Genomic DNA, 9,863 nt, shown 5'->3' with positions numbered 1-9,863 from the left:
AATGCTCAATTTAGGGGGGGTGGAACAAGCATTAGTATGACTGCATTTGATATCCTAGAAATACCTGACTGATACCTGTGATAATACACCAGACATAACCCAGAGTGCTTCAAACGTATGTTAACCACTGATGGTCTTTTTCCCCATTCTCCTAATGATAAAGGCAAGGAATGGAGTAATCTTAGATCGGTGGTCAGGCCAGGTCAACCACGGAATTGGGTCAAGCATGCTCCTATCTTGGGTTTCTACTAAAGGGGAGTAGTCTCCTGAACTTTAATCCCTGTGTCCAAACCAGTTCATGAGCAACTGGTGAATGCTTGAGATGCATCCAGCTGCAACCCTGCAGCAGCCTGTGATTTAGCCTGTCAATAAAAAACAATACTATCGACATCTACTGGCTGTGGTTAATCCCTACCAGGGGAGACTGACTGCACCCTCCCATGGAAGCCACGGATGTTCAAGGCCGACTGTGGTCCTGCAGGCATTGACAGGAAACAAGATCCCCCCATTCTAGACGGGTGGGTTGTTTAGCAACAAATCAAATTTTGTGAAATGCTTTGTAAATAGGTGTAAAGTCGTGGCCAAACGTTTTGAGAATGACACATATTAATTTCCACAAAGTTTACTGCTTCAGTGTCTTACGACATTTTTGTCAGATGTTACTATGGTATACTGAAGTATAATTACAAGCATTTCATAAGTGTCAAAGGCTTTTATTGACAATTACAAGAAGTTGATGCAAAGAGTGAATATTTGCAGTGTTGATCCTTTTTCAAGACCTCTGCAATCTACCCTGGCATGCTGTCAATTAACTTCTGGGCCACATCCTGACTGATGGCAGCCCATTCTTGCATAATCAATGCTTGGAGTTTGTCTGAATTTGTGGGTTTTTGTTTGTCCCCCCGCCTCTTGAGGATTGACCACAAGTTCTCAATGGGGTTAAGGTCTGGGGAGTTTCCTGGCCATGGACCCAAAATATAGATGTGTTGTTCCCCGAGCCACTTAGTTATCACTTTTGCCTTATGGCAAGGTGCTCCATCATGCTGGAAAAGGCATTGTTCGTCACAACTGTTCCTGGATGGTTGGGAGAAGTTGCTCTCGGAGGATGTGTTGGTACCATTCTTTATTCATGGCTGTGTTCTTAGGCAAAATTGTGAGTGAGCCCACTCCCTTGGCTGAGAAGCACCCACACATGAATGGTCTCAGGTGCTTACTGTTGGCATACACAGGACTGATGTAGCGCTCACCTTGTCTTCTCCGGACAAGCTTTTTTCCGAATGCCCCAAACAATCGAAAGGGGATTCATCAGAGAAAATGACTTTACCCAGTCTCCAGCAGTCCAATCACTGTACCTTTTGCAGAATATCCGTCTGTCCCTGATGTTTTTACTGGAGAGAAGTGGCTTCTTTGCTGCCCTTCTTGACACCAGGCCATCCTCCAAAAGTCTTCGCCTCACTGTGCGTGCAGATGCACTCACACCTGTCTGCTGCCATTCCTGAGCAAGCTCTGTACTGGTGTGCCCCGATCCCGCGGCTGAATCAACTTTAGGAGATGGTCCTGGCGCTTGCTGGACTTTCTTGGGCGCCCTGAAGCCGCCTTCACAACAATTGAACCGCTCTCCTTGAAGTTCTTGATCCGATAAATGGTTATTTAGGTGCAATCTTACTGGCAGCAAATCCTTGCCTGTGAAGCCTTTTTGTGCAAAGCAATGATGACGGCACGTGTTTCTTTGCAGGTACCATGGTTGCAGGAAGAACAATGATTCCAAGCACCACCCTCCTTTTGAAGCTTCAGTCTGTTATTCGAACTCAAGCATGACAGAAGATGATCTCCAGCGCTTGTCCTCGTCAACACTCACACCTTGTTAACGGAGGAATCACTGACATGATGTCGGCTGGTCTTTTTCTGACAGGACTGAAATGCAGTGGAAATGTTTTTGGGGGATTCAGTTCATTTGCACGGCAAAGAGGGACTTTGCAATTCATTTTATCACTCTTCATAACATTCTGGAGTACAATGCAATTGCCATCGTACAAACTGAGGCAGCAGACTTGGTGAAAATGTGTATTTGTGTCGTTCTCAAAACTTTTGGCCACGACTAGCGAACAGTGAAATACGTGCAGGCCCTTCCAACAGTGCAGCGAAAGAAACAATACACAATAGGTAATGATATCTTGGCTATAGTGTCTTCAGAATGTATTCATACCCCTGACTTAATCCGCCTGAATTCGAAGTTAATTATATTGATTGATTTTCTCACTCATCTACACACTACCCTAATGCAAAGTGAAAACTGTTTTGAGAAATGTTTTCAACTTTATCGAAAATGAAATATCTCATTTACATACAGTTGAAGTCGGAAGTTTACATACACCTTAGCCAAATACATTTAAACTCAGTTTTTCAACAATTCCTGACATTTAATCCTAGTAAAAATTCCTGTCAGTTAGGATCACCACTTTATTTTAAGAATGTGAAAAGTCAGAATATTAGTTGAGATTTATTTCAGCTTCTATTTCTTTCATCACATTCCCAGTGGGTCAGAAGTTTACATACACTCAATTAGTATTTGATCGCATTGCCTTTAAATTGTTTTAACTTGGGTCAAACGTTTCAGTTAGCCTTCCACAAGCTCCCAAAATAATTTGGTGGAATTTTGGCCCATTCCTCCTGAGAGCTGGTGTAACTGAGTCAGGTTTGTAGGCCTCCTTGCTCTCTCACGTTTTTTCAGTTCTGCCACCAAATGTTCATAGGATTGAGGTCAGGGTTTGTGATGCCATCCAATACCTTGACTTTGTTGTCCGAAGCCATTTTGCCACAACTTTGGAAATATGCTTGGGGTCATTGTCCATTTGGAAGACCCATTTGTGACCAAGCTTAAACTTCCTGACTTCTGTCTTGTCTTGAGATGTTGCTTCAATTTTTCTCCCTCATGAAGCCATCTGGGTTGAGAAGTGCACCAGTCCTCCTGTAGCCAAGCACCCCCACAACAATGATACTGCCACCCCATGCTTCACGGTTGGGATGGTGTTCTTCGGGCTTGCAAGCCTCCCCTTTTTCTCCAAACATAACGATGGTCATTATGACCAAACTTTCCACCTCTCCACTGCTGTCCCGTCTATGGAAGGGGGTGCTCCATCTGCTGTTTCTGAAGTCCACAATACATTCCTTTTGTTTCGTTGATGTTGATGAGAGGTTTTCCTGACACCACACTCCTAGTGCCTCACCCCCTACAGTCTGTCAGGTCGTTGTTGGTGATCAAGCCTACTACTGTTCTGTCATCTGCAAACTTGTTGAGTTGGAGGTGTGCGTCGCCCGCAGTCATGGGTACAGGGAGTACAGTGGAGGCTGAGCACGTACCCTTGGGGGGCCCCAGTGTTGAGGATCAGCGAAGTGGAGATTGTTTCCAAACTCCACCTGGGGGTGCCCGTCAGGAAGTCCAGGACCCAATCACCCAGAGTGGGCTTGAGACCCAGGGCCTCAAGCTTAATGATGAGCTTGGAGGGTACTATGGTGTTGAACGCTGAGCTGTAGTCAATGAACAGCATTCTTACATGGGTTTTTCTCTTGTCCAGATGAGATTGTGCATGTGATGGCGATTTGCATCATTGTGAACCTATTGGGGCATTATGCAAATTGCGGTGGGTCTAGGGTGACCGGTAAGGGGGAAGTGATATGAATCTTGACTAGTCTCTCAAAGCACGACACGATGACAGAGTGAGTGCTACGGGGAGATAGTCATTCAGTTCAGTTACCTTTCCTTCTTGGGTACAGGAACAATGGTGGCCATCGTGAAGCATGTAGGACAGCAGACTGGGATAGGGAGAGATTTCAATGTGTCCATAAAACACACCAGACAGCTTGTCTGCACATGCTCTGAGGACGCGGCTAGAGATGCCATTTGGCCGGCACCCTTGCGCGAGGGTTAACATGTTTAAATGTCTTACTCAAGTTTTCACAATTCCTGACATTTAATCCTAGTAAAAGTTCCCTGTCTTAAATCAGTTAGGATCACCACTTTATTTAAGAATGTGAAATGACAGAATAATAGTAGAAATTATTTATTTTAGCTTTTATTTCTTTCATCACATCCCAGTGGGTCAGAAGTTTACATACACTCAATTAGTATTTGGTAGCATTGCCTTTAAATTATTTAACTTGGGTCAAACGTTTCGGGTAGCCTTCCACAAGCTTCCCACAATAAGTTGGGTGAATTTTGCCCATTAGTCAGGATTGTAGGCCTCCTTGTTAGCACACGCTTTTTCAGTTCTGCCCACAAATTTTCTATAGGATTGAGGTCAGGGCTTTGTGATGGCACTCCAATACCTTGACTTTGTTGTCCGTAAGCCATTTTGCCACAACTTGGAAAATGCTTGGGGTCATTGTTCCATTTGGAAGACCCATTTGTGACCAAGCTTAAACTTCCTGACTTCTGTCTTGTCTTGAGATGTTGCTTCAATTTTCCTCCCTCATGAAGCCATCTAGGTTGAGAAGTGCACCTTGAGCTGACTGATGTCTTGAGATGTTGCTTCAATATATCCACATAATTTTCTCATGATGCCATCTATTTTGAGAAGTGCACCAGTCCCTCCTGTAGCCAAGCACCCCCACAACATGATACTGCCACCCCCATGCTTCACGTTTGGGATGGTGTTCTTCGGCTTGCAAGCCGCCCCTTTTTTCCTCCAAACTTAATGATGGTCATTATGGCCAAACAGTTCTATTTTTGTTTCATCAGACCAGAGGACATTTATCCAAAAAGTATGATATTTGTTCCCATGTGTGCAGTTGCAAACCGTAGTCTGGCTTTTTATGGCGGTTTTGGAGCAGTGGCTTCCTTGCTGAGCAGCCTTTCAGGTTATGTCGATAAAGGACTCGTTTTACTGTGCATATAGATACTTATGTACTGGTTTTCTCCAGCATCTTCACAGGGTCCTTTGCTGTTGTTCTGGGATTGATTTGCACTTTTTGCACCAAAGTACGTTCATCTCTAGGAGACAGAACGGGTCTCCTTCCTGAGCGGTATGACGGCTGCATGATCATGGTGTTTATACTTCCGTGCTGTTGTTTGTACAGGTGAACGTGGTACCTTCAGGCATTTGGAAATTGCTCCCAAGGATGAACTAGACTTGTGGAGGTCTACAATTTTCTTTCTGAGATCTTGGCTGATTTATTTTGATTTTCCCATGACGTCAAGCAAAGACGTACTGAGTTTGAAGGTAGGCTTTGAACTGCATCCACAGGTACACCTCCAATTGACTCAAATGATGTCAATTAGCCTATCAGAAGATTCTAAAGACATGACATCATTTTCTGGAATTTTCCAAGCTGTTTAAAGGCACAGTCAACTTAGTGTATGTAAACATCTGACCCACTGGAATTGTGATACAGTGAAATAATCTGTCTGTAAACAATTGTTGGAAAATTACTTGTCATCCACAAAGTAGATGTACTAACCAACTTGCCAAAACCTATAGTTTGTTAACAAGAAATGTGTGGTGGTTGAAAAACGAGTTTTAATGACGCCAACCTAAATATTTGTAAACTTCTGACTTCCAACTGTACGCCTCGTGTCTGAGCCGTTGAATTGCGACTCCTTTGTCCCAATTCGCTTGTTTGATTGCCTAGCGGAGGGAATAACTACGCTGTTTGTATTCGGCCATATTCCCGGTCATCTTTCCATGGTTAAATGCGGTGGTAAGCACTTTCAGTTTTGTGAGAATGCCGCCATCTTTCCATGGTTTCTGGTTAGGGTAGGTTTTAAAATCTCTTAATTAAGGATCGGACGCTTTTTTTCAATTTTTGTCTAAAATGACACCCAAATCTAACTGCCTGTAGCTCAGGCCCTGAAGCAAGGATATGCATTTTTCTCGGTACTATTTGAAAGGAAACACTTTGAGGTTTGTGGAAATGTGGGAATATATAACACATTAGATCTGGTGAAAGATAATACAAAGAAAAAATAAGCTTTTTTTGTTTGTTTGTACCATCTTTGAAATGCAAGAGAAAGGCCCTAATGTATTATTCCAACCCAGGCACAACGTAAATTTTGGCCACTAGATGGCAGCAGTGTATGTGCAAAGTTTTAGTCTGGTCCAATGAACTATTTCATTTTTGTTCAAAATGTTGTATCAACACTGCCCAAATGTGCCTATTTGGGTTATTAACATTTCAAGTTCATAACTGTGCACTCCTCAAACAATAGCATGGTATTCTTTCACTGTAATAGGTACTGTATATTGGACAGTGCAGTTATATTAACAATGTCATTCTTCTGCCAATATCAGGTATGTCTATGTCTTGGGAAATGTTCTTGTTACGTACAACCTCATGCTAGTCACATTAGCCTACGTTAGCTCAGCGATACCGTTGGGGACCCACCGATCCTGTAGAGTTTAATTTAATTTCACATATTTTGTTTCCAATTTCATAAAATGTTTGTTACATGTAATCTTTCGGTTCAACCATAATGAGAATAATAAGCACCATCATGGTGAACATATTGGGTGTATGCTGATAAGCTGTAGAAAGAATATATTAATTTATAGACTTTTTTATAGAAAATATAATTCTTCATAAGATGTTTTTAAATAGGATATCCAGTAGGCCTCTCTGTAGTTGAAGGTAGGATCTCAATGTTACCTCCTCTCCTTGGTAGAGAAATTTGATCAATCCCTGTGTATTTGAGGGAGGAGATGGGATGGTTAGCTTCAACAAAGTGAGCATCTACTGGATAGTCTGTGTTCTTACACCTGATTGAGCTGCGCTGTTCAGCTATGCTTTGTTTTAATTGTGTTTTTCGTTTGTTCTATGTGGGCTTTCCCACATGAACAGGTGATGAGATAGATGACTCCCTTTGTCTTTTTCTACAGAGATCATATGAAATTAATAGGGTTTCTATATGTAATTCTTTGATCACACCAGAGGATGCTGGTGTGAGAAGCTATAGGAGGACAGGCTCATTGTAATAGCTGGAATGGAATAAAGATGGAACGGTATTGAACACATCAAACATGGAAACCATATGTTTGACTCCGTTCCATTAAATCCATTCCATCCATTACAATGAGCCTGTCCTCCTATAGCTCCTCCCACCAGCCTCCACTATTGCACCTAGGCTATTTAAAAATGTGTGCGCTTGGTTGTCCCTTACCTACTGGTATTTTTTTAAATTACTTTCACCAGTATTGAAAACGTAAATACATTTGCACAATGAGTATTTCTCTCAAATACATAGTTAGCTTTTGGTTAACTAACTAGCTAATTTTAGCATAGACATGACGAGCAGTGCTTGACTTGGATAAAAATAGGCGTCGGTAATAATTGTAGGTGCTGGTAACGTTACTGTTTATATTTAGGTGCAGGAGAAGTTGAAAATTTGAAGTGCAGGAATGTAGCACGTGGAGCTCCTCAAAACAAGACATGGTGTCAATAACAAGATGGACCTACGATTCCCCACATGGCAGCTTCATGTCATTGTTGCTAGCTATCTGACCATCCAGAATCATAACTACAGATGGACTTCTGCCCCATCAACGCACGTGCATAATCTTCGTGTTGTCAGCTAACCCATCTATAGTGAATGGAAAAATCTTTGTGTAAATAATTATTTCTAATGGCAGCCAACGGTACCCCAGTCGGCCTTCAACTTCAGGTAACGTAAACTCGTACATCGCCTTGGTCTGTACAATGGCCCTTATTTTAGCGCCCCCAAAACGTAATACTTCCAGATCATCTGTAATGTCAATACCATTGTAAAGCACAATTTCTCCCCTTTCCAACAAAATCGATTACATGACCTAAACACTGCTCGTTTCTGCATAATTCAAGCAGGCAATGAGCCCCGTCGGGTAGCGAAACTAATGCGTGGTAGTGAGAAGGACAGATGTGTGGGAAAATTGCTTTTTTCACTCGTTCTGTCCAACTTAACACCCTATCGCCTCTAAAATGTAAATAAAACACTATAAAGAGTTTATATAATGTGTCATTACATACCTATTTTAAGGTCTGTGTCGAATTTGAATCGGGTTTTTAGGGCGGTGCTAAAGTGATCTTAGAAGTAAACAGCGGCTTTGAGCATGATGATCGCATGCAATGATGACGAAAAAAATGACTAGGTACCCCCCCTTACCCCCGTCACTGTCCATTTCTTGTTTTTAAACGATGAGAGAAGTGCTACACCATGTGGAGAGAGATTGTAAGACAGAAATAGTTGCTTTATGCGTGCTGTATGTTACGACATGACACGTCAAGATGTAACGGAGGGTCCGTTTTTTTTTTTTCTCCAATACTATAGATCCATTACCATGTCGATCAACGCTTGAATAGAAACCTAGTTCACACCCCCGATTTTGAAGTCAACACAGTCACTACAGTCCCATTAGTTTTCTTTGTAGCCTCGTTTGAATGTCGCGGTTACGCACATTTGTACGGAATGGGGTGCGTTTACGTTATTTAATGAGATTGGGCAGCAACACTGAGCTACCCTGCAACATCTTTTCCTGGAGTAGCTCAAACTTTATGTTATGTCTCCATGAGACACCGTTTTAACTGACTTAATTTGGCTTGATTTCGGTATTTGAGTCTTCACATAGAAAATAATTGGTGTCACGTAATCGATGGCTTTGTCCTTTCATATATACTGTCATTGGTCCCTACCACACATGTGAAATCCTCATTTCCTAGATTAATTTCCTCCTTTTCTTGCTAGCTTTCCTCTTTTCCTAGCTCCCATTTCCTCCTTTCATAGCTTAATTTCCTAATTGTCTAGCTTCCTTTCCTAACCTCCTTTCCTTCCTAACCTCCTTTACTAGGACCCTTCCTCTTTTCCTAGCTCCCTTTACTCCTTTTCTTTCCTGGATTAATGTCCTTCTTTTCTTACCTCTTCCTAGCTCCATTTCTGTTCTGTCTTTCCTAGCTTCATTTCCTATTTTCGTAGCTACCTTTCCTTCCCTACTTCCCTTTCCTCTTTCCCTGGCTCCTTTCTTTCTTTACTAGCTCCCTTTTCCTAGGAAAGGCGGAAAAGAAAGCAGAAAGTAATCTAGGAAAGAAATTAATGTGTGTTGTAGGGATTAACCACTTCCAGTAGATGGCGATAGGATTGGTTTTGGTGACAGGCTGCTCAGCTGGATACTATTGCATTGTTGGAAAAGGAACCGCAAGTAATGGTGCTTTCAAGGTGTAACGGATGTGAAATGGCTAGCTAGTTAGCGGGTACGCGCTAATAGCATTTCAATCGGTTACGTCACTTGCTCTGAGACCTGAAGTAGGGTTTCCCCTTGCTCTGCAAGGGCCGCGGCTTTTGTGGAGCGATGGGTAACGACGCTTCGTGGGTGACTGTTGTCGATGTGTGCAGAGGGTCCCTGGTTCGCGCCCGTGTCAGGGCGAGGGGACAGTACTAAAGTTATACTGTTACAAAGGCAACTGGGAACTCTAAAAAAATACGAGGTCAAATCATGACGTCAGTGATCTTCAGGTCAGAAAGTCAGAGCTCTAGAAAGAGGCCCGAGTTACAGACTTGGAATTCTGATTTGGATGACCTTTCAAAATCACTTTTCCCAGTTGGAGCTCGTTTTTTTCAGAGTTCACAGTTGTCTTTGCTCGGAAGTCAGAGATTTCAATTTTTCAATTTTTGGCTGATCCATTTGTGGTTTCAGAGTGGGTGAAAACAGATTTGGATGCTGTGGAATCAGTGAGGGTAACCAGAAGTGTTCTTGTGATAATTGTTTGTGTTTCTGCTGGTCAGAGGGAGCAGGCGCTCCATGTTAAACGAATGGGGGCAAGAGATGTGAATTGTTTTGCTCTAAAGAAAAGGCCGACATTGGAAGGAGTGATTACTGGGGTAGCAGTAAATGTGAAAGCTG

The sequence above is a fragment of the Salvelinus sp. IW2-2015 genome, linkage group LG17 (assembly GCF_002910315.2).
Source record: "Salvelinus sp. IW2-2015 linkage group LG17, ASM291031v2, whole genome shotgun sequence".
Taxonomy (NCBI): Eukaryota; Metazoa; Chordata; class Actinopteri; order Salmoniformes; family Salmonidae; genus Salvelinus; species Salvelinus sp. IW2-2015.
The sequence above is the reverse complement of the archived record's forward strand: the minus strand, read 5'-3'. Positions refer to the sequence as shown.